The 25608-nt window shown below is 43.5% G+C and overlaps 1 long non-coding RNA gene across 1 annotated transcript; it reads right to left on the bottom strand.

Moving 5' to 3' along the window:
• Nucleotides 1-10397: 10397 nt before the first annotated feature.
• Nucleotides 10398-11339, bottom strand: LOC123090117 (uncharacterized). Its single transcript, XR_006442427.1, has 2 exons — nt 11241-11339; nt 10398-10951 (listed from the first exon to the last, which is right to left on the bottom strand). It is a non-coding gene; the product is annotated as an uncharacterized lncRNA (long non-coding RNA).
• Nucleotides 11340-25608: the final 14269 nt, after the last annotated feature.

Here is a 25608-nt window from a genome sequence, read left to right as displayed (position 1 = left end):
ATATTTAGAGAGCAATTTTTATTGCTTGCACCGATGACAACTTACTTGAAGGATCTTACTCAATCCATAGGTAGATATGGTGGACTCTCATGGCAAAACTGGTTTAAGGGTATTTGGAAGCACAAGTAGTATTTCTACTTAGTGCCGAGAATTGGCTAGCATGAGGGGGAAAGGCAAACTCAACACGGTAGAGGAACCATGACAACATACTTTATCTCAGATGTAAGAAAACATAACTCATTATGTTGTCTTCCTTGTCCAACCTCAACTCTTTAGCATGTCATATTTTAAAGAGTGCTCCCAATCATAAAAGATGTAAATGATAATATATCTATATGTGAAACCTCTCTTTCCTTATTACTTCCTATTAATTGCAACGATGACCAAAGCTATATTTGCTAACTCCCAACAACTTTTAATCATCATACTTTTTCTATGTGAAGTCATTACTTTCACTAAGATCAATACAAACTCTTTGATTCTTTTTATTTTTTTTCTTCTAATCACCCAAGATCATGGCAAAATACTCAAGCCCTTGACTCAACGCTTATATTTATTATATAGCTCACGGACTCGATTACAAAGAAGGATCATAAAGCAAAACTCAAAACTAGATCATGCCATGATATTTTTCTACTAAATCAGGATACTACTAATAGGATCGAACTAAGAAAAATGGTAAAGATAGGAGTTGTGATGGTGATACGATACCAGGGCACCTCCCCCAAGCTTGGCAGTTGCCAAGGGGAGTGCCCATACCCAGGTGATTATGTCTCCTTCCTTGTTGGCAGTGGAGGTGTTGATGATGATGCAAGCTTGTTGTCCACCTTCCATGGCATAGGCTCACCATCATAGAAGGATGATCGAGTCTCCAGAATCCTCAAATCTGCAGCCAAACTCATCCTTTTGAATCTATATTCATACCCACAGTTTTGGTTTTGCAGATCATAGATTTGGGCTTGGAGGTGCTCGATCTTCTCATGTAGCTTATAGATGGCATCCTCGGTCTTCTTAGCATCCGACTCATAGTTGTTGGTGAACTCCGCGAGCATCTTGTGGGTAGCATTGATTCCATGCTCCACCATCCCCTGGCACTTGAAAACTTGTTGCTCCATTGCTTCGAGCCTCAACTCCACGCTTCTGGTTCCCTTTGGTCCCTCAACATCGCGGATGTGCAGCAACCCATCACGCATCTCAATGGTTTGAGGGTGTCGCAACACCTTCTCGAAGAACTTGTCCTTGGAAGAACTTGGGGTCGTCATGATGATCTAGACCTATCAGAAAAACAGCTCAAAACAAGAACATGGGAGATTTGCATGATACGAGAGTCAAAACCTTCGGGAGTATATATAATGAATTTTTACCGACCAAAATACGTACTGTGCAAGGAAACGGAGTCCGGAGGGCACACGAGGTGCTCACGAGGGTAGGGGGCGCACCCAGGGGGGTAGGGCGCACCCTCCACCCTCGTGGAGGCCTCGTGTCCTCCCCGGACTGCTACTTATTTTTCTATTTTTCTAAATATTCCAAAACGGAGAAATATTGCCTTAAAAATTGTTTTGGAGTCGATTTACTTACCGTACCACATACCTATTCCTTTTCGGAGTCTGGAACATTCTGGAAAGTGTCCCTTATGTATTCCTCCAGGATTCATTAGTTTCAACATTTATAGGGTTACCTGAGATATAGTGTTTGATCCTTTGACCGTTTACCACCTTCGGATTTGTGCCTGCGAAGTTGTTGATTTTTATGGCACCGGAGCGATAGACCTCCTCGATAACGTAGGGACCTTCCCATTTGGAGAGAAGTTTTCCTGCAAAAAATCTTAAACGAGAGTTGTATAGTAATACATAATCACCTACATTAAACTCACGCTTTTGTATCCTTTTGTCATGCCATCTTTTAACTTTTTCTTTAAACAACTTGGCATTTTCATAAGCCTGGGTTCTCCATTCATCAAGTGAGCTAATATCAAATAACCTCTTCTCACCGGCAAGTTTGAAGTCATAGTTGAGCTCTTTAATAGCCCAATATGCCTTATGTTCTAGTTCAAGAGGTAAGTGACATGCTTTTCCATAAACCATTTTGTACGGAGACATACCCATAGGATTCTTATATGCAGTTCTATAGGCCCACAATGCGTCATTCAATTTCTTGGACCAATTCTTTCTAGACCTATTGACAGTCTTCTGCAAAATTAATTTGAGATCTCTATTGCTCAATTCTACCTGACCACTAGACTGCGGGTGATATGGAGATGCAATTCTATGATTAACGTCGTATTTAGCAAGCATCTTACGGAAAGCACCATGAATAAAGTGTGAACCACCATCAGTCATTAAGTATCTAGGGACTCCAAACCTCAGAAAAATAACTTCCTTAAGCATTTTAATAGAAGTGTTATGATCAGCACTACTAGTTGGAATAGCTTCTACCCACTTAGTAACATAATCAACAGCAACTAAAATATGTGTGTATCCATTAAAGGCAGGAAAAGGTCCCATATAATCAAAGCCCCAAACATCAAATGGTTCAATAACAAGTGAATAATTCATAGGCATTTCTTAACGTCTACTGATATTACCAATTCTTTGACATTCATCGCAAGATAAAACAAACTTACGGGCATCCTTGAAGAGAGTAGGCCAATAAAAACCGGATTGCAATACCTTATGTGCAGTTCTATCTCCAGTGTGGTGTCCTCCATAAGCCTCGGAGTGACACTTGCGTAGGATCTGTTCTTGTTCATGCTCGGGTACACAACGTCTAATAACACCATCTACTCCTTCTTTATAAAGATGTGGGTCATCCCAAAAGTAATGACGCAAGTCATAGAAAAACCTTTTCTTTTGTTGGTATGTGAAGCTAGGTGGTATAAATTTAGCAACAATATAATTAGCATAATCAGCATACCATGGAGTGCTACGAGAAGTACTTATGACATTTAATTGTTCATCAGGAAAGCTATCATCAATAGGTAGTGGGTCATCAAGAACATTCTCTAACCTAGATAAATTGTCTGCAACGGGGTTCTCAGCTCCTTTTCTATCAACTATATGTAAATCAAATTCTTGCAGCAGGAGAACCCATCTAATAAGTCTAGGTTTTGCATCTTTCTTTTCCATAAGATATTTAATAGCAGCATGATCTTTATGAATAGTTACTCTAGAATCAACAATATAGGGTCTGAATTTATCACAAGCAAATACAACCGCTAAAAGTTCCTTTTCGGTAGTAGCATAATTTATTTGAGCATTGTCTAGAGTCTTACTAGCATAATGGATAACATTTAATTTCTTATCAACTCTTTGTCCTAGAACAGCACCTACAGTGTAATCACTAGCATCACACATAATTTCAAAAGGTAAATTCCAATTAGGTGGCTGAACAACAGGTGCAGAGACTAATGCTTTCTTAAGTATTTCAAATGCTTCTACACAATCATCATCAAAGACAAATGGTACATCTTTTTGTAATAAATTAGTCAGAGGCTGAGAGATTTTTGAGAAGCCCTTAATGAACCTCCTATAAAATCCGGCGTGACCAAGGAAACTTCTTATACCTTTGATGTCCTTGGGACATGGCATCTTTTCAATAGCATCAACCTTGTCTTTATCAACTTTAATACCTCTTTCATAAACTTTGTGCCCCAAGACAATACCTTCATTCACCATAAAGTGGCACTTTTCCTAGTTCAAGACAAGATTAGTTTCTTCACATCTTTGCAAAACTCGAGCAAGATTTCTCAATCAATCATCAAAAGAGGAACCATAGACGGAAAAGTCATCCATGAAAACCTCACAAATTTTCTCGCAAAAGTCAGAGAATATAGCCATCATGCATCTTTGAAAGGTAGCAGGTGCATTACATAAACCAAAAGGCATACGTTGATAAGCAAAAGTACCAAAAGGGCATGTAAAAGTAGTCTTTGATTGATCTTTAGCCGACACAGGTATTTGAGAAAAACCAGAATAACCATCTAGAAAGCAATAATGTGTATGTTTGCATAATCTTTCCAGCATTTGATCAATAAAAGGTAAGGGGCAATGATCTTTCTTAGTAGCCTTATTTAATTTGCGGAAATCAATTACCATCCTATAACCTGTGATAATTCTTTGCGGAATCAATTCATCTTTATCATTAGGGACAACAGTAATACCTCCCTTCTTAGGGACACAATGCACAGGACTTACCCACTGACTATCAGCAATGGGATAAATTATACCTGCCTCCAGAAGCTTGAGTATTTCTTTTCTTACTACTTCTTTCATTTTAGGATTCAAACGACATTGAGGATCACGAACCGGTTTGGCATCCGCTTCCAAATTTATTTTATGTTGACATAGAGTGGGACTAATGCCCTTAAGATCATCCAGAGTATATCCAATAGCGGCACGATGCTTCTTCAGAGTTTTCAATAATCTTTCTTCTTCATGCTCTGAAAGTTTAGCACTAATAATGACAGTATATATTTTCTTTTCATCAAGATAAGCATATTTAAGATTGTCAGGCAACGGTTTAAGCTCAAACACAGGATCACCCTTGGGTGGAGGAGGATCCCCTAGGATTTGAACAGGCAAATTGTGTTGCAGAATAGGTTCCTGCTTAAAGAATACTTCATCTATTTCCCTTCTTTCATTCATGAACATATCATTTTCATGGTCTAGTAAATAGTGTTCTCAAGGATCACTAGGAGTTACAACAATAGAAGCAAGACCAATAATTTCATCCTTACTAGGCAATTCTTCCTCACGATGTTGTTTACTAAATTTATAGAAGTTAAACTCATGAACCGTATCATCCAAGTCAACAGTAACAACATTCTTTTTGCAATCTATCATAGCATTAACAGTACGCAAGAAGGGTCTACCAATTATAATGGGACAAAAGCTATCCTGTGGAGAACCAAGAACAAGAAAATCAGCGGGATATTTGGTTTTCCCACACAAGACTTCAACATCTCTAAAAATTCCCATTGGAGATATAGTATCTCTATTGGCAAGTTTAATTGTACATCATTTTCCTCTAACTCAGCAGGTGCAATCTCATGCATAATTTCTTTGTATAAGCCAATGGGTATAACACTAGCACTAGCACCCATATCACATAAGCCATGAGAACAATGATCTCCTATTTTAACAGAAATAACAGGCGCGCCTACCACAGGTCTATGTTTATCTCTATCACAGGGTTTAGCAATTCTGGCAGTTTCACCAGTGAATTGAATAACATGCCCATCAATATTATCAGACAAGAGATCTTTAACAATAGCAATATTGGGTTCTACTTTGACTTGCTCAGGAGGTGTATAAGTCCTAGTATTGCTTTTACGAACAACAGTTGAAGCTTTAGCATGATCCTTCATTCTAACAGGGAAAGGGGGTTTCTCAACATAAGAAGTAGGAACAATAGGATCATTATAAGTGACAATCTTTTCTTCAACTTTAATAGGTGCAGCTACTTTTACTTCTATGGGAGGATGATATTTAAATCTCTTCTCCTTGGGGAGATCTACATAAGTAGCAAAAGATTCACAGAAAGAAGCTACTATCTCAGAGTCAAGTCCATATTTAGTGCTAAACTTACGGAAAATATCGGTATCCATAAAATATTTAAGACAATCAAACTTAGGTGCCGTACCTGACTCCTTACCTTCGTCGAGGTCCCAATCGTCAGAGTTGCGTTTAATTCTATCCAATAAATTCCATCCAAATTCAATAGACTTCATCATAAAAGAGCCAGCACAAGAAGTATCGAGCATGGTGTGATTATTATCAGAAAGCCGAGCATAAAAATTCTGGAGAATTGTCAATTTTGAGAGATCATGATTGGGGCATGAATATAACATTGATTTAAGCCTCCCCCAAGCTTGAGAGATGCTTTCTCCTTCACGAGGCCAAAAATTATATATATAATTACGATCACGATGAACAAGATGCATAGGGTAATACTTTTGATGAAATTCCAATTTCAATCTTTTATAGTTCCATGATCTCGTGTCATCACATAGCCTATACCATGTCAATGCGTCTCCCTCCAAAGATAAAGGGAAAGCCTTCCTCTTAACAACATCATCGGGTATACCTGCAAGCTTATATAGTCCACAAATATCATCCACAAAGTGTAGATGTTCGCCAGGATGCTTTGTTCCATCTCCTGCAAAAGTGTTAGCTAGCAGTTTTTCCATCATACCCGAAGGAATCTGAAAAGCAGTTTCATTTTCAATAGATTCAGTAGGTTCAGTAGGTTGAGGAGCAACTCTAGGCTCAACCGGACGGGGTGAAGATACCCCGAACAAGCCCCTCAAACAATTACTTTCCATGGTAACAAGTGACAAAAAAATGTCAGCACACTAAATAAATTTTTCCTTACCAAATTCCACCTACCAAAGGCGCTTCACTCCCCGGCAACGGCGCCAGAAAAGAGTCCTGATGACCCACAAGTATAGGGGATCTATCTAGTCCTTTTGATAAGTAAGAGTGTCGAACCCAATGAGGAGCAGAAGGAAATGATAAGCGGTTTTCAGCAAGGTATTCTCTGCAAGTACTGAAATAAGTAGTAACAGATAGTTTTGTGATAGGATAAATTGTAACGAGTAACAAGTAACAAAAGTAAATAAAGTGCAGCAAGGTGGCCCAATCCTTTTTGTAGCAAAGGACAAGCCTGGACAAACTCTTATAATAGGAAAAGCGCTCCCGAGGACACATGGGAATATCGTCAAGCTAGTTTTCATCACGCTCATATGATTCGCGTTCGGTACTTTGATAATTTGATATGTGGGTGGACCGGTGCTTGGGTACTGCCCTTACTTGGACAAGCACCCCACTTATGATTAACCTCTATTGCAAGCATCCGCAACTACAACAAAAGTATTAAGGTAAACCTAACCATAGCATGAAACATATGGATCCAAATCAGCCCCTTATGAAGCAACGCATAAACTAGGGTTTAAGCTTCTGTCACTCTAGCAACCCATCATCTACTTATTACTTCCCAATGCCTTCCTCTAGGCCCAAATAATATTGAAGTGTTATGTAGTCGACGTTCACATAACACCACTAGAGGTTAGACAACATACATCTTATCAAAATATCGAACGAATACCAAATTCACATGACTACTAATAGAAGACTTCTCCCTTGTCCTCAGGAACAAACGTAACTACTCACAAAGCATATTCATGTTCATAATCAGAGAGGTAATAATGTGCATAAAGGATCTGAACATATGATCTTCCACCAAATAAACCAACTAGCATCAACTACAAGGAGTAATCAACACTACTAGCAACCTACTAGCACCAATCCCGAACTTGGAGACAAGAATTGGATACAAGAGATGAACTAGGGTTTGGAGATGAGATGGTGCTGGTGAAGATGTTGATGGAGATTTCCCTCTTCCGATGAGAGGAGCGTTGGTGATGACGATGGTGATGATTTCCCCCTCCCAGAGGGAAGTGTCCCCGGCAGAACAGCTCTGTCGGAGCCCTAGATTGGTTCCGCCAAGGTTCCGCCTCGTGGCGGCAGAGTCTCGTCCCTAAAGGTTCTCCTCTATTTTTTTCTCATCGAAAGACTTCATATGGGAGAAGATGGGCGTCGGAGAGCCACCAGGGGGCCCACGAGATAGGGGGCACGCTCGGGGGGGGGGGCACCCTTGTGAGCAGGGTGTGGGTCCCCTGACCTTCATCTTTGGCGACGATTTTTCTTTATTTATTTTAAGGTGTTCCGTGGAGTTTCAGGACTTTGGAGTTGCGCAGAATAGGCCTTCAATATTTGCTCCTTTTCCAGCCCAGAATTCCAGCTGCCGGCATTCTCCCTCTTCATGTAAACCTTGTAAAATAAGAGAGAATAGCCATAAGTATTGTGACATAACGTGAAATAACAGCCCATAATGCAATAAATATCTATATAAAAGCATGATGCAAAATGGACGTATCATAGGGATAAGCTTTCTTTGGCTAGGTTATTTTGATAAGACATAAACTGTTTGGTTAGCATGCTTGAAGTATTATTACTCTTATGCCAATATTAAACTTTTGTCTTGAATATTTCGGATCTGCACATTCATGCCACAATAAAGAGATTACATTGATAAATATGTTAGGTAGCATTCCACATCAAAGATTATGTTTTTATCATTTACCTACCCGAGGACGAGCAGGAATTAAGCTTGGGGATGCTTGATACGTCTCCAACGTATCTGGAATTTTTTATTGTTCCATGCTATTATATTGTCTGTTTTGGATGTTTAATGGGCTTTATTATGCACTTTTATATTATTTTTGGGACTAACCTATTAACCGGAGGCCCAATCCAAATTGTTGTTTTTTTGCCTATTTTAGTGCTTCGCAGAAAAGGAATATCAAATGGAATCCAAACGGAATGAAACCTTCGGGAGAGTGATTTTTGGAAGAAACATGATCCAGCGGACTTGGAGTGGACATCAAGAAAGAAGCGAGGAGGCCATGAGGCTGGGAGGCGGACCTGCCCCCTGGGCGTGCCCCCCACCCTCGTGGGCCCCTCGCAGCTCCACCGACATACTTCATCCTCCTATATATACCCATATACCCCCAAAACATCCAGGAGCACAATAGATCGGGAATTCTGCCGCCGCAAGCCTCTGTAGCCACCAAAAACCAATCGGGACCCTGTTCCGGCACCCTGTCGGAGGGGGGATCCATCACCGGTGGCCATCTTCATCATCCCGGCACTCTCCATGACGAGGAGGGAGTAGTTCACCCTCGGGGCTGAGGGTATGTACTAGTAGCTATGTGTTTGATCTCTCTCTCTCTCTCTCTCTCTCTCTCGTGTTCTTTATTTGGCACGATCTTGATGTATCGCGAGGTTTGCTATTATAGTTGGATCTTATGATGTTTCTCCCCCTCTACTCTCTTGTAATGGATTGAGTTTTCCCTTTGAAGTTATCTTATCGGATTGAGTCTTTAAGGATTTGCGAACACTTGATGTATGTCTTGCATGTGCTTATCTGTGGTGACAATGGGATATTCACGTGATCTACTTGATGTACGTTTTGGTGATCAACTTGCGGGTTCAGTGACCTTGTGAACTTATGCATAGGGGTTGGCACACGTTTTCATCTTGACTCTTCGGTAGAAACTTTGGGGCACTCTTTGAAGTACTTTGTGTTGGTTGAATAGATGAATCTGAGATTGTGTGATGCATATCATATAATCATGCCCATGGATACTTGAGGTGACATTGGAGTATCTAGGTGACATTAGGGTTTTGGTTGATTTGTGTCTTAAGGTGTTATTCTAGTACAAACTCTATGATAGATCGAACGGAAAGAATAGCTTCGTGTTATTTTACTACGGACTCTTGAATAGATCGATCAGAAAGGATAACTTTGAGGTGGTTTCGTACCCTACAACAATCTCTTCGTTTGTTCTCTACTATTAGTGACTTTGGAGTGACTCTTTGTTGCATGTTGAGGGATTGTTATATGATCTAATTATATTATTATTGTTGAGAGAACTTGCACTAGTGAAAGTATGAACCTTAGGCCTTGTTTACTAGCATTGCAATACCGTTTGTGCTCACTTTTATCATTAGTTACCTTGCTGTTTTTATAATTTCAGATTACAAAAACCTATATCTACCATCCATATTGCACTTGTATCACCATCTCTTCACCGAACTATTGCACCTATACAATTTACCATTGTATTGGGTGTGTTGGGGACACAAGAGACTCTTTGTTATTTTGTTGTTGGGTTGTTTGAGAGAGACCATCTTCATCGTACGCCTCCCACGGATTGATAAACCTTAGGTCATCCACTTGAGGGAAATTTGCTACTGTCCTACAAACCTCTGCACTTGGAGGCCCAACAACGTCTACAAGAAAAAGGTTGCGTAGTAGACATCAGGGGGCCGTAGATTTCACTAGTGGCTTCTCTCGAGAAAATAGCATACAGTGGGTTAAAAAATTACTGTTGGGCAATTGATAGAAGAGCAAATAATTATGACGATATCCAAGGCAATGATCATGTATATAGGCATCATGTCTAAGATTAGTAGACCGACTCCTGCCTGCATCTACTACTATTACTCCACACATCGACCGCTATCCAGCATGCATCTAGTGTATTAAGTTCATGGAAAAACGGAGTAATGCTATAAGAATGATGACATGATGTAGACAAGATCTATTCATGTAGGAATGGACCCCATCTTTTTATCCTTAATGGCAACGATACATGCGTGTCATGTTTCCTTGTCATTGATAATAAGCACCGCAAGATCGAACCCATCACAAAGCACCTCTTCCCATTGCAAGAAAAATCAATCTAGTTGGCCAAACCAAACCAAAGTTTCAGAGAACAAATACGAGGCTATAAAGATCACACATATAAGAGTTCAAAGAAGACACAAACAATATTCATAGATATATCTGATCATAAACTCACAATTCATCAGATCCCAACATACACACCACAAAAAAGTCATTACATCAAGTAGATCTCCAAGAACATCGAGGAGAACATTGTATTGAGAATTAAAAAGAGAGAAGAAGCCATCTAGCTACTGCCTATGGACCCGTAGGTCTATGGTAAACGACTCACGGATCATCGGAGGAGCACCAATGAGGATGATGAACCCCTCTGTGATCATTTCCCCCTCCGCAATGGTGTCGGAATAGGGCTCTAGATCGGATCTCATGGTTCTGGAACTTGCGGTGGCTGGAATTGTGTTTCGTCGACTCCCCTAGGGTTTCTGGAATATTTGGGTATTTATAGAGCTGAGAGGCCGTGGAAAAGATCACCGTGAGCCCCACAAGGCATCAGGGCATGCCAGGGGCCTCTGGCGCGCCCTGGTGTCTTGTGGGACTGCAGGCCTCCTCTGGTACAACTCCTGGGCTCCCTGGGTCTCTTCTGGGCAGAAACATCTCCAAAAAGTTTTGCTGCATTTGGACCTCATTTGATTTGGATATTCTGCGAAGTAAAAAACAAGCAAGAATCAGCAACTGGCACTGGGCACTATGTCAGTAGGTTAGTCCCAAAAAATGACAAAACATTGCTAGTAGATGAATATAAAACATCCAAAAATGATAATATAATAGAATGGAACAATCAAAAATTGTAGATACGCTGGAGACATATCAGGGGATGTGACACACTCTATATAAGCCGCCCTCCTCCTCCTAAGCGAGGGTTAAGCACTCTTTGTAATCATACCCCCAAGAGAAAACAAGCCTCGGGGCACAAGACGTAAGGTTGTTACCTCCTCCGAGAGGGGCCTGAACTCATAAACACCGAGTGTTACATCTACGTTGTAGCTATTCTCTGTCCCATCTTTCGTACCCCTAGTACTCATTGCCAGGATTATAACCTCGACAACAGGAGGAGAAAAGTATGTGGGGACCATGCATGTGGTGGCTATTTATGGTGCGGTGTCCGGTTCTGAGGAGAGAGAGGAGGGGCGACCGTGCATGTGAAGAGAGAGAAAAAAGAGGAGGACCATGAAGAGGCTTTTGGTTGGTCAAGTGGATGTCCAAACTCTGGTATATCTCCCCCACTTTATCTCCACTTTGGCAGAAAACGGACGTCTAGACCACTGCGCGGACCGATACAAGTCCCCATTGGATTGCAAAATTGAACAAATGTGTCCGGTCGGACATATACCGGAGCTTTGCGGGTCTCCTTTGTAGATGCCCTTTGCAACGCCCTCGATGCGGCTATATCTCCCACGTGTCGAAGCACGACTTAGAGGCATAACCGCATTGAAAGCAATGTCGCAAGTGAGGTAATCTTCACACAACCCATGTAATACATAAGGGAAAGAGATACATAGTTGGCTTACAATCGCCACTTCACACAATTACATGAATAAAGCATTACATCATCCAGATACAATCAAAGTCCGACTACGGAACCAAAATAAAAGAAGAACCCCAAATGCGACAACGGTCCCCGATCGACCCCAACTGGGCTCCACTACTGATCAACTAGAACGAAACAACACAAAAGGCAAGATCTTCATCGAGCTCCTCCTTGAGCTTGGTTGAGTCACCTGCTCGGTAACATAGGCACCTGCAAACTGGTTTTGGAAGTATCTAGTGAGTCACGAGGACTCAGCAATCCCATTACCATGGGTATCAAGACTAGCAAAGCTTAATGGGAAAAGAAGGGGTAAAGTGGTGAGGTTGCAGCAGCAGCTAAGCATGATATGGTGGCTAACATACGCAAATGAGAGCGAGAAGAGAAACAAAGGAACGGTCGTGAAGCTAGCAATGATCAAGAGGTGATCCTGAACACCTACTTACGTCAATCATAACACAGAAACCGTGTTCACTTCCCGGACTCCGCCGAGAAGAGACCATCACGGCTACACACGCGGTTGATGCATTTTAATTCGGATCTGGTGTCAAGTTATCTACAACCGGACATTAACAAATTCCCATCTGCCACATAACCGCGGGCACGGCTCTCGAAAGTTTATACCCTGCAGGGGTGTCCCAACTTAGCCCATGACAAGCTCTCGCGATCAACGAAGGAATAGACCTTCTCCCAAGACACTCCGATCAGACTCGGTATCCCGGTACATCAAGACATTTCGACAATGGTAAAACAAGACCAGCAAAGCCTCCCGCTGTGCCGACAAATCCCGATAGGAGCTACACATATCTCGTTCTCAGGGCACACCGGATGAGCAAGACGTCGGGTTGGCATAGACCCTGGTTGCCCAGGGGGCGCCGGACATCGCTCGGTTTGGACCAGCACTTAGACAAGCACTGGCCCGGGGGGGCTAAAATAAAGATGACCCTCGGGTTGGCCGACCCAAGGGAAAGGGATAGGTGGTGGTGAGGCAAATGGTAAAACCAAGGTTGGGCCTTGCTGGACAAGTTTTATTCAAAGTGAACTGTCAGGGGGGTCCCATAAATCACCCGACCGCGTTAGGAACGCAAAATCCGGGAACATAACACCGGTATGACGGAAACTAGGGCGGCAAGAGTGGAACAAAACACCAGGCATAAGGCCGAGCCTTCCACCCTTTACCAAATATATAGATGCATTAATAATATAAGAGATATTGTGATATCCCAACATAAACCCTGTCCACCATGGAGCAATCTTCAACTTCACCTGCAACTAGCAACGCTATAAGAGGGGCTGAGCAAAGCGGTAACATAGACAAACAACGGTTTGCTAGGAATGGTGTCAAAAGTTAGAGGTTCATGGCAATTTGGGAGGCTTGATGAACAAGTGATAGGTAGCGCAGCATAGTGATAGAACAAAGCAACTAGCATAGCAATGATAGTAGTGAGATCCAGGGTAGTGGTCATCTTGCCTGAAATCCCGCTAGGAAGAAGAACGAGTCCATGAAGAAGACAAACGGACGCAGTCGAACGAATCCTCACAATCGCAACATTACCGGGACTAAGAAGCAACACCGGAAAGAAACAAACAACATGGTAAACACACAAGCATAAATATGGCATGATGCACAATCAAGTATGATGCATGTCCGGTTTAATGAGGCATGGCATGGCATGGCAAAGTGCAACAAACAACAATACAAATTAAGTGGAGCTCAATATGCAACGAGTTGCATATTGACAAAACTCCACATCAATTATTTAGTTAGCTCTCGGTTATGCTACTCATCAATATTAAATGTTGTTAAACATGGCAAGGGGTGAAGCATAATTAAACTAACTATTTAGGCAAGTTTAAATGAGGCCGGAAACACAAACAACAATTCCGGAAAATCCTCATGTCCATATTTTGAATTCGGTACTGTTCTGCCCTAAAACATATTTTAATGTTGTTAAACAGGAAAATAAAGTCCACCATGTTAATCTAGGCATTTTTCCACCCCATTTACATATAAAGAACATTTAAAACCGAGCTACGGTTATTTAGTTATGAAATAAATCATTTTAGCAAGGCATTTGATCAAATTTAAACAAACATCATTTTAAGCAATTTAAACATGGATGCAAATGACAAAATATGAAACTAGATGAAATTGTAAGCATTTTACATATATAATTTGTTTTAATCCGATGCATGGTTAATTAATTATTGATGCATGAACATTAAGGGGGTTTTCTGCAAAACTGGCAGTCTCTGGATAAATAACTAAATTCGCAGAACTGGAAAAAAAAGGCTACGGGCCGAATCTGTTTGGCCCAACAGTGCACAGGGCGAGGGCGCTGGCTTTGAAGCTCACCAGGCCTCATGGGCCGGCTCGGTGGTGAGGCGCTGGGCCTTGCGCGGTGCAGGGGAGCGGCTGGGCCGAAGCAGAGGAGGCCCAGGCGCGTGCGGTCGCGGGACTGGCGCGGTCAACGGGGCGAGCGGGCGAGCTGCTCGTCCTCTACTCGAAGCAGAGCTGCGGGCGGCGCCTGGTGCAGAGCTCCGGCGAGCGAGGCGAAAGGGCGGCGAGGAAAACGGCGACGGGGACGGAGCTGCATCTGGCTCCGGCGTGGCAGGGGACTTGGCGCGGCCTCATCCTCGAAGCAGAGGAAGCGGTCGACGGCGGCAGACTTGGCGCGGAGCAGGGCTCCAACGGCCAGGAACAGACGGGGACAGGCGGATCCGGCCACGGGGGCGCCGGGTCTGACTGGAGGCGGGACGGAGGCGACCGGCGACGAAGCTTGGGGCGGCATCCATGGCGCTGTTGCTGTAACCTGAAGAAGGGAGGGCGAGAGAGATTCAGAGAAAGAAGGAAGAGAAGGAGGGACCGAGGGAGAGGGCGGCGGGCTCATCTGCTGGCTGGTTCGGTCGCCCGCGGCGGCGCCGGATGACGGGGCGAGGAGGAGGAGCATGGCACGGGGCTCGGGCGCTGCGGGATGAAGGATGACGGCGAGCGGAACCAGGCGCGCGACGGGTCAACGGCCACGGCGAGCGGGCACCTCGTCCTGGAAGCAGAGGACACAGGCAGCGGCGCAAATCGAGGGAGGTGGTGGGAGCGATCCGGTTGGGTGGATCTGGGAGGATCCCGATGAAGATACGGGAGAGAGTGGCGGCGGCGGCTAGGAGGATCCCTAGGAAATAGGGTTTTTTCCAAAATGGACTAGGGATAGACTATATATATATGGAAAAAGAGAGGAGTTGGATCATCCGATCAAAATCCGACGATCGAGAAAAGATAGGTTAGGGAGTCCAAAAACGAAAACAGAGATGTTTTGTAGACGTTAGGGGATGATCCGGACCCAACGGTAATGAAAACCCGGGTCGGGTTCAGGGCAAGTTTCGGACGCGCGCGAGGGGGCTGCGAGCTGGCAAGAGAGGTTAGGTGGTCGGACAAAAGGGAAACGAAAACACAGTTGGTCTCGGGGCGGTCAACAAAAGAAAGGGGGGGACGCGGCAACTACGAACGGGTGCGAGTTTTATGAAAAACGATGCCAATGCAATGCGAATGATGCGATGATGAAATGCATGACATGAACAAAATGCAAAACGAAAGACAAAACCCAACCACGGAGAAAATAAAATATCGCATCTCCAGAAAAGGCAGGAGTTGGAGTTATGAATATGGAAAGCTACATCCGGGGCGTTACAACACTCCACCACTACGAGAGGATCTCGTCCCGAGATCTAGGATGGCACCGGAGGGAAAACGGAAGAGGAAGAGAAGAGGTAAAACTAAGTTGCTTCTTTGACCAATGAGTGAAACCAAAGAACCTTGAGAGGTTGAACAAATTGAAAGAAACAAAACAACGGAGATGACCAAGATTGCAAACAATTCATTGGACAAGAGGAACAAGGAATATGATGAGAACCAAGAGGTTTAGTGATAAGATAGATATTGAAACCACTCCGGTTAAAACTAGATAGAGGAGGAATAAGATTGATATAATTTGGGCAGCACTCCGACTGAAAGAAGAAGGAAAACTTGATAGGATGAGTTGATATTGAGGAGATGATACCACACTCCGGTTGGAAATGGAGGAATAGAATTTGAACTTGGCAAAATGAATGCACTTGGATGAGACTCCGGTTAAAAGAGGAACGATAGACACAACACTCCGGTTAAATAGATAACCAAGGAAAAAGGAACATGATCTTGGCAAAACGAGACTATTGGACGAAGGGAGCAACTTCACAATGCCTCCGGGATGGATGAATAGAAGATAGATCATCGGAATAAGAGAACGGAGAAGGAAATGCCAACTTCTGCCACGAATGAGCTTGGAAAGCACCCTTTCAAGAAGATTAGAACGGAGTTGTTGGAAAAACCAACAACGAAAAGAATAAGCTTGATATGGTCTTAAGGAATGCATCCCAAATTATGAGGTGACAACCTGCCAAGCATGGGAAAAGAATTTCATTGATACGAACAAGGAGACGAGAAAGCTATATCACCGGGAGGATAAAGAAGAACTTGGGTCATTTATAAGCACCATAAATAGCAACAATCCTTAGGGAAAGCTTTAGGTGAAATATAACCCAAGATAACTCCAACAAAGGGATTGATGGATTTAAAATACCTCATTCTTGACAACATATGAATCATGAAACATGAAGGAAATTGTCAAGAGTGACATAACACCATCTCAAAAGATAAGATAGAAGGAATTGCACTTTGGACTGCAAGACGGAGAATACTTTAGCTTCTCAAAACAAAACAAGTGTTGGGCACCATGTTAATTTTGAGTATAGCTTGGCGGATCTTAACTTCGAGAGAAATCTTGATGAACAATTGAAGAATGAAAAGAATCCTTGACGAAGCACCATGTAGAGCCTCCATGAAGAACTCCGGTAATAAAAGGATGATAAAAAGAAAGAGAACTTGAAAACACAAGGTGAAGCCTTGTGATGATTTAGATGGAGCTTTGCGACGAGATAATGCGAAAAACTTGGAACTCCGGAAAAAGAATAGATGAAACACTAGAACCGAGAATTACTTCATCATGAACAATCTCCGGAAGAAAAGAATTGAATCACCTTGAGGAAATAAGAATAAGATCTATTGTATGCTTATCCTTCATCAAATTTAATTGATGACAAGCAACGGATTTGGCATACTACTTATTCCCATTGAAAAAGGATAAAGAGAGATATAGCATAAACTTGAGGAAGTCTTCATGAACCACCGGTAGGATAGGAAAGAACGAATGAATTGATATGATAACAAAGAAAAAAGAATCTGAAGGAACCACCGAAAGAATTGAAAATGATCGAAGTAGGGGTGCATCACCGGTAAGAATTAGCAAATGAACGAAGGTGCTTGAGACAAACTAGATACATGAGAACAAAGAGATCAAGAACTGTTTAGAGGATATTCGATTGATGCACCGACAAGATAGGAGAATGATAACTGACAGCTGAGAGTGAATAAACCTGAATTGATGGACTCCGGATGACAAACTGAGAAGACTCTTGAATATCTCCTGATGGGTGAAAAAGATTCTCACAATCGAAAACAATTATGAGAGGATGGCAACAAGCTAGCACCATGAATCTTGAAGAGAATAGAGCAAGATTAGAGAGAAACTCTTCTTCGGTCTTCAAATGATGAGAATGACAACGAGAAACACCACCAAGAATTATTGAGGCACACCGGAAGAATCAAATGCGAAGAGGTTGAGCCAACTATGAAAAGAATTTGAAAGATCTTGGAGAAAAGCATTTGACTGATGAAAAATCATTCTTACGTCAAAGTTGGAAATGAATTTGAGAATCGCTCCTGATAAATAGAAGAGTCAGGTAAGATCCTGGGAAAAGACCTGTGGGTTAGGGCCCACTCAAAAGGAAACACCGTTGAATGATTGATTGAAAGAGGGGATTGCACCGGTTGAATTAAATGACTTGAATGGGGTAATAATCTCCAAATAGCTTGAACGGATTAAGAATGGAAAACATGAATCTTATGAGATATCTTCAGCACTCCAGAACAAATGAATAGGAAGAAGTGAATGATTAAGAGGTGCATCGGCATGAGAAAGCATTAGAAACGAGGAAAGGAAGATGATGAATATCGAAAGCTTGAATTGGATCCACCGGAGAAGAAACAACAATGAAGGATGATGAACTTGAAGCTCGTGAGCATCTTCACGAGGGATCACCGGATCAGAACATTGATTGAAAAGAGTGAAGTGACTTCACATGAATAAATGGATACTTGATTAAAATAAATGAGTCCTTGAAGAAAAGGGGTGGGAGGGTGGGGAAAACAAAGACAACTTGAGATGAACGAAACAAACACCGTTGAGAAAACTTAGAATTGATCTTGCGGATGGGGAGAATGATGGGATCATCTCGAAGAGAAGCGCACCGGTTGGAAAAGAATTAACATGACAACCTCAATGATCAAAAAGGATTAGTATTCACATAGCAATATGAGAACACCGTTTAGGAAAGGTATGGATTCAACGTTTGACTTCGAAGCAACTCGAATACCACAAATAAAACAAAACAAATGATTTGGCTTGCAGAATAAGCCGGAACAAATACATATGATAGAGATTTACCCAATCCCATATCATGCATCTGTCGGAAAGATATTCTAGGAGCTACTTGAATTCCCAACCATAAAACTCCCGAAACTTTCTGGTTATGCAATCTGGTGTTGGGGATACAGGGGAAGCAATATATCTCACCCAAACTAACAATACCTACATCCAAGCTGTATCCATCCGTCAACACATAACCAAGAAACCTTCGGAAATCGTGTACCTCAACCTTCGAAAAAAATCCATTATACAAGTCATGGCAATACTCCCATACTCACCTCAGTACTGGGTTATCGGGGTTATCTCACCAACAACTGCATAAAAGAGATTTTCGATGTCGGCGTACTAAACTCAGGTATTCCAGAACTGCAACGATAAAATTATGACGACAACACCTCGGAGCTCAACTCCCCGGGACACTTCCACTAAACCCCTGACAGGAGGCACCAAGACAATGTTCTCATCATAAAACCATCGGAACGATTCCAAGATACCCGCGTGATCCTAAAAAAAAATTAGTGAAATTTGAGGAGAGGAAAGACAAAACATCTACGTCAGGAGTCCTCACCAGAGCGACGAAGGGGGCTGAGGAGTAAAAAGAATCCTACTCTCCGATATATATAATCCTAAATGACTCAAAACATTTTTCTATACACAACTCGGCCGCTAAAAACGATCAAGCAGTGGGGCTCCTAAGGTCGGGGAAGGCTCTGATTACCAACTTGCAACGCCCTCGATGCGGCTATATCTCCCACGTGTCGAAGCACGACTTAGAGGCATAACCGCATTGAAAGCAATGTCGCAAGTGAGGTAATCTTCACACAACCCATGTAATACATAAGGGAAAGAGATACATAGTTGGCTTACAATCGCCACTTCACACAATTACATGAATAAAGCATTACATCATCCAGATACAATCAAAGTCCGACTACGGAACCAAAATAAAAGAAGAACCCCAAATGCGACAACGGTCCCCGATCGACCCCAACTGGGCTCCACTACTGATCAACTAGAACGAAACAACACAAACGGCAAGATCTTCATCGAGCTCCTCCTTGAGCTTGGTTGAGTCACCTGCTCGGTAACATAGGCACCTGCAAACTGGTTTTGGAAGTATCTGGTGAGTCACGAGGACTCAGCAATCCCATTACCATGGGTATCAAGACTAGCAAAGCTTAATGGGAAAAGAAGGGGTAAAGTGGTGAGGTTGCAGCAGCGGCTAAGCATGATATGGTGGCTAACATACGCAAATGAGAGCGAGAAGAGAAACAAAGGAACGGTCGTGAAGCTAGCAATGATCAAGAGGTGATCCTGAACACCTACTTACGTCAATCATAACACAGAAACCGTGTTCACTTCCCGGACTCCGCCGAGAAGAGACCATCACGGCTACACACGCGGTTGATGCATTTTAATTCGGATCTGGTGTCAAGTTATCTACAACCGAACATTAACAAATTCCCATCTGCCACATAACCGCGGGCACGGCTCTCGAAAGTTTATACCCTGCAGGGGTGTCCCAACTTAGCCCATGACAAGCTCTCGCGATCAACGAAGGAATAGACCTTCTCCCAAGACACTCCGATCAGACTCGGTATCCCGGTACATCAAGACATTTCGACAATGGTAAAACAAGACCAGCAAAGCCTCCCGCTGTGCCGACAAATCCCGATAGGAGCTGCACATATCTCGTTCTCAGGGCACACCGGATGAGCAAGACGTCGGGTTGGCATAGACCCTGGTTGCCCAGGGGGCGCCGGACATCGCTCGGTTTGGACCAGCACTTAGACAAGCACTGGCCCGGGGGGGCTAAAATAAAGATGACCCTCGGGTTGGCCGACCCAAGGGAAAGGGATAGGTGGTGGTGAGGCAAATGGTAAAACCAAGGTTGGGCCTTGCTGGACAAGTTTTATTCAAAGCGAACTGTCAGGGGGGTCCCATAAATCACCCGACCGCGTTAGGAACGCAAAATCCGGGAACATAACACCGGTATGACGGAAACTAGGGCGGCAAGAGTGGAACAAAACACCAGGCATAAGGCCAAGCCTTCCACCCTTTACCAAATATATAGATGCATTAATAATATAAGAGATATTGTGATATCCCAACATAAACCCTATCCACCATGGAGCAATCTTCAACTTCACCTGCAACTAGCAACGCTATAAGAGGGGCTGAGCACAGCGGTAACATAGCCAAACAGCGGTTTGCTAGGAATGGTGTCAAAAGTTAGAGGTTCATGGCAATTTGGGAGGCTTGATGAACAAGTGATAGGTAGCACAGCATAGTGATAGAACGAAGCAACTAGCATAGCAATGATAGTAGTGAGATCCAGGGTAGCGGTCATCTTGCCTGAAATCCCGCTAGGAAGAAGAACGAGTCCATGAAGAAGACAAACGGACGCAGTCGAACGAATCCTCACAATCGCAACATTACCGGGACTAAGAAGCAACACCGGAAAGAAACAAACAACATGGTAAACACACAAGCATAAATATGGCATGATGCACAATCAAGTATGATGCATGTCCGGTTTAATGAGGCATGGCATGGCATGGCAAAGTGCAACAAACAACAATACAAATTAAGTGGAGCTCAATATGCAACGAGTTGCATATTGACAAAACTCCACATCAATTATTTAGTTAGCTCTTGGTTATGCTACTCATCAATATTAAATGTTGTTAAACATGGCAAGGGGTGAAGCATAATTAAACTAACTATTTAGGCAAGTTTAAATGAGGCCGGAAACACAAACAACAATTCCGGAAAATCCTCATGTCCATATTTTGAATTCGGTACTGTTCTGCCCTAAAACATATTTTAATGTTGTTAAACAGGAAAATAGAGTCCACCATGTTAATCTAGGCATTTTCCACCCCATTTACATATAAAGAACATTTAAAACCGAGCTACGGTTATTTAGTTATGAAATAAATCATTTTAGCAAGGCATTTGATCAAATTTAAACAAACATCATTTTAAGCAATTTAAACATGGATCTAAATGACAAAATATGAAACTAGATGAAATTCTAAGCATTTTACATATATAATTTGTTTTAATCCGATGCATGGTTAATTAATTATTGATGCATGAACATTAAGGGGGTTTTCTGCAAAACTGGCAGTCTCTGGATAAATAACTAAATTCGCAGAACTGGAAAAAAAAGGCTACGGGCCGAATCTGTTTGGCCCAACAGTGCACAGGGCGAGGGCGCTGGCTCTGAAGCTCACCAGGCCTCATGGGCCGGCTCGGTGGTGAGGCGCTGGGCCTTGCGCGGTGCAGGGGAGCGGCTGGGCCGAAGCAGAGGAGGCCCAGGCGCGTGCGGTCGCGGGACTGGCGCGGTCAACGGGGCGGGCGGGCGAGCTGCTCGTCCTCTGCTCGAAGCAGAGCTGCGGGCGGCGCCTACTGCAGAGCTCCGCCGAGCGAGGCGAAAGGGCGGCGAGGCAAACGGCGACGGGGACGGAGCTGCATCTGGCTCCGGCGTGGCAGGGGACTTGGCGCGGCCTCATCCTCGAAGCAGAGGAAGCGGTCGACGGCGGCAGACTTGGCGCGGAGCAGGGCTCCAACGGCCAGGAACAGACGGGGACAGGCGGATCCGGCCACGGGGGCGCCGGGTCTGACTGGAGGCGGGACGGAGGCGACCGGCGACGAAGCTTGGGGCGGCATCCATGGCGCTGTTGCTGTAACCTGAAGAAGGGAGGGCGAGAGAGATTCAGAGAAAGAAGGAAGAGAAGGAGGGACCGAGGGAGAGGGCGCGGGGCTCATCTGCTGGCTGGTTCGGTCGCCCGCGGCAGCGCCGGATGACGGGGCGAGGAGGAGGAGCATGGCACGGGGCTCGGGCGCTGCGGGATGAAGGACGACGGCGAGCGGAACCAGGCGCGCGACGGGTCAATGGCCACGGCGAGCGGGCGCCTCATCCTGGAAGCAGAGGACACAGGCAGCGGCGCAAATCGAGGGAGGTGGTGGGAGCGATCCGGTTGGGTGGATCTGGGAGGATCCCGATGAAGATACGGGAGAGAGTGGCGGCGGCGGCTAGGAGGATCCCTAGGAAATAGGGTTTTTTCCAAAATGGACTAGGGATAGACTATATATATATGGAAAAAGAGAGGAGTTGGATCATCCGATCAAAATCCGACGGTCGAGAAAAGATAGGTTAGGGAGTCCAAAAACGAAAACGGAGATGTTTTGTAGACGTTAGGGGATGATCCGGACCCAACGGTAATGAAAACCCGGGTCGGGTTCGGGGCAAGTTTCGGACGCGCGCGAGGGGGCTGCGAGCTGGCAAGAGAGGTTAGGTGGTCGGACAAAAGGGAAACAAAATCACAGTTGGTCTCGGGGCGGTCAACAAAAGAAAGGGGGGGGGACGCGGCAACTACGAATGGGTGCGAGTTTTATGAAAAACGATGCCGATGCAATGCGAATGATGTGATGATGAAATGCATGACATGAACAAAATGCAAAACGGAAGACAAAACCCAACCACGGAGAAAATAAAATATCGCATCTCCGAAAAAGGCAGGAGTTGGAGTTACGAATATGGAAAGCTACATCCGGGGCGTTACACCCTTACAAACACTCCCTCCTTTCTTACTATTTGCCACATGTCTGCGGAGTGAATTAAATCACATAACCTACCCCTTCTTTCTCTGTCTCTCTCCTCTCACTTGCTCCTCCCTTAGTCAAGCCTCCACAACCATGGCTCCCGGCAGATACATTCCTGGTATATCTTGGTCGCTCAGCCGCATGCCCCTCCATCTATCCAATGGCTGGATGAAAAGGCGGTGGGGAGGGAGCTCAAGATAACTCTTGTTGTAAGAAAAACCCGTGTTCAGACAAGGTTAAGATCATAAACTGCTTCACGTCGATATTTTTAGCCCTACTAAACAACATAACATGATGCACCGGTAGCTATGCTTAGTCGTAGTACCATATACTAGTATCTCTATGCATCAGGATATGCTTAGCTATATCAGATGCTCTTATCACGGTATTCATGTAGTGTCATATATAACGATAACACTATATAGATATCACACAAATGAATGTAAAAATGTTGAAACTCTCAAGAGACATGTATTTCCCAAGGTAAGAGGGAGAAATGATTTATGTTGTCATGTGATGCCTTCTAAATGTGTGTTTTGGGTTTCTCTTATGAAGTCTCGCAGATGAATGAACTGGTTGGCTTCTTGTGCCACTTAACTCAGTACAACATGTACGACCACATGTCTCTTTATGTAGAATACTTCACCAACTAGTTTTCTTGTCCCTAGCCTCTTGAAATAGTACGAGACTATATATGGAGTAAGTTGGATTCTACTTCAAGTTGTAGGAAGGCACTTCACCATTTTGTTCTCGGTTAGTGATGACAAGGGGAAAACTTTGTCTTGATAGCACTACTAGCACACGACGTAAGTGTATGTATGGATAATCGTGCCCTCGATAATGGACATTACTTATATAAAGTCACACTTAAATCAAGACTATCTTGTAAACCATAATTTAAAGAAAACCTCTTGTAGAAAATCATAAAGAGAATATGTGCTATCCATAGTGCAGAAATTTGTGTAATACTAAAAACGAGTGATATCCATGTCGCACTAATTTTATGAAACCACCAGTGGTCGTTGGGACTGCTCACTAGTCGAGTGTGAGTTATGACCTTGACATGCGTAGCTATTGTTTTACTTGTTGATAAAACCCTTGGTTAGTGATTTTTGTGGCTAGCTAAACCAATTTTAAAACTTATACTCCGTTTGAATGTGATTGATTTGCTGTTAGTACATTTATAATAATTTTTTACTTTCCATAAAAACTTAACTTCCAACACAACCTCAACATAGTGTAGTATAGTCAGACAACCTCCACTACTATAGGAATAGATTCCAGGTTAGTGGGGATATGCTTACAAGTAAAGTACTGGTCGGGCTTCTCACATGAGCCAGATCGAGGATTCGATACGGATGACTTCCTAGGAACAACGATGATGGTAGTAAAGAGAGGAATCGACCCAGATGGTTGCCTGTGCTTTGGCATATCAAGTGTGTCTACACCTTCATCGTTGTTTTCTATTATTGATGTTTTCAAATTTATTCGGGAATGAGGAATCTCAAATGTAAGTATCGGATCTTAAGGCTGAGCATGATGCACTATCCGCTGATCATAGGAGCGGTGCAAAAGATCCACAAAGGTAACCTGATTTAGTAAATCTGGTCTCGACATGGTGTTTGATGGAGAGCAGACTTGAGCTAGATGGCCACAGTTGTTGTCGGCATCCCCCGCCTAGGTGAATGCATCTTGTCCTCTCCGTCGATGGTGCGGTGACACTATACTAGCGTCATCGTAATGTTATGATGACTTGCCTGCCATTGAGTTTGCAGCTTGAGGTGTGGACCAGGAATGCACCCGCGATTGATGGTTTCTTCTAAGGGCACCATGACGACAACATGTGGTGCATGAGTGGCATCGTGTGGTGGCATCATAATCGTCTACCATCGTCTCGTGTGGTATCTCCTCGTGTGGTACTCATGGACGGTGGAGTTTAGTGAGGGAAATGCAAGTATTTCAAGAAGACAGGTCACATGCATGATGCGGCTAGAGGAGATACCATGGGAGGTGATGTGATTGCGAGTGTGGGACATGCAGACATGAGTGGGAGTTGGTTTGAAATGACAAAAACATTGGCTTCGAGTGGAAAGAGCACAATGATGCGGTGGAGAGGAATATGATGATGTGAACACTCAAGATGAAAGCAGGGGTGGTCTGTGTTAGAGTTGGGATACTTGCCTCGACCTAGTGGGTTGGTCAAAATAAGCTCTCGGATAATCTTTGAGCTACACCATCTTGCAAAGGGCAGGAGGGATAAAAGGACTTAGAAATAATAATAAAATAACACTAAAGTTTTTTTTTGACAAAAACAGTTAGCCTCGTGAGCACACCAACCCTCAAATTAACCCAATGTGAGTTGTTGTGACTTGGGTGGTTATCTCATCTAGTTGTGTGTAGGGTATGAACACTTTCAACACACAATTTTTTGATAAAAATAATATATTGATCTAAAAACATATCAATAGTACAACATTACATACCAATAATATGCATCACTCAACGCGCAATTGCCTCGAGCAACAATACATATCAACAATTTGTGTGAGAACTCTAGTTTATGTGAGAAGGACTGACCTA

This window comes from Triticum aestivum, chromosome 1B (genome assembly GCF_018294505.1).
Source record: "Triticum aestivum cultivar Chinese Spring chromosome 1B, IWGSC CS RefSeq v2.1, whole genome shotgun sequence".
Classification (NCBI taxonomy): Eukaryota; Viridiplantae; Streptophyta; class Magnoliopsida; order Poales; family Poaceae; genus Triticum; species Triticum aestivum.
The sequence above is the reverse complement of the archived record's forward strand: the minus strand, read 5'-3'. Positions and strand labels throughout refer to the sequence as shown.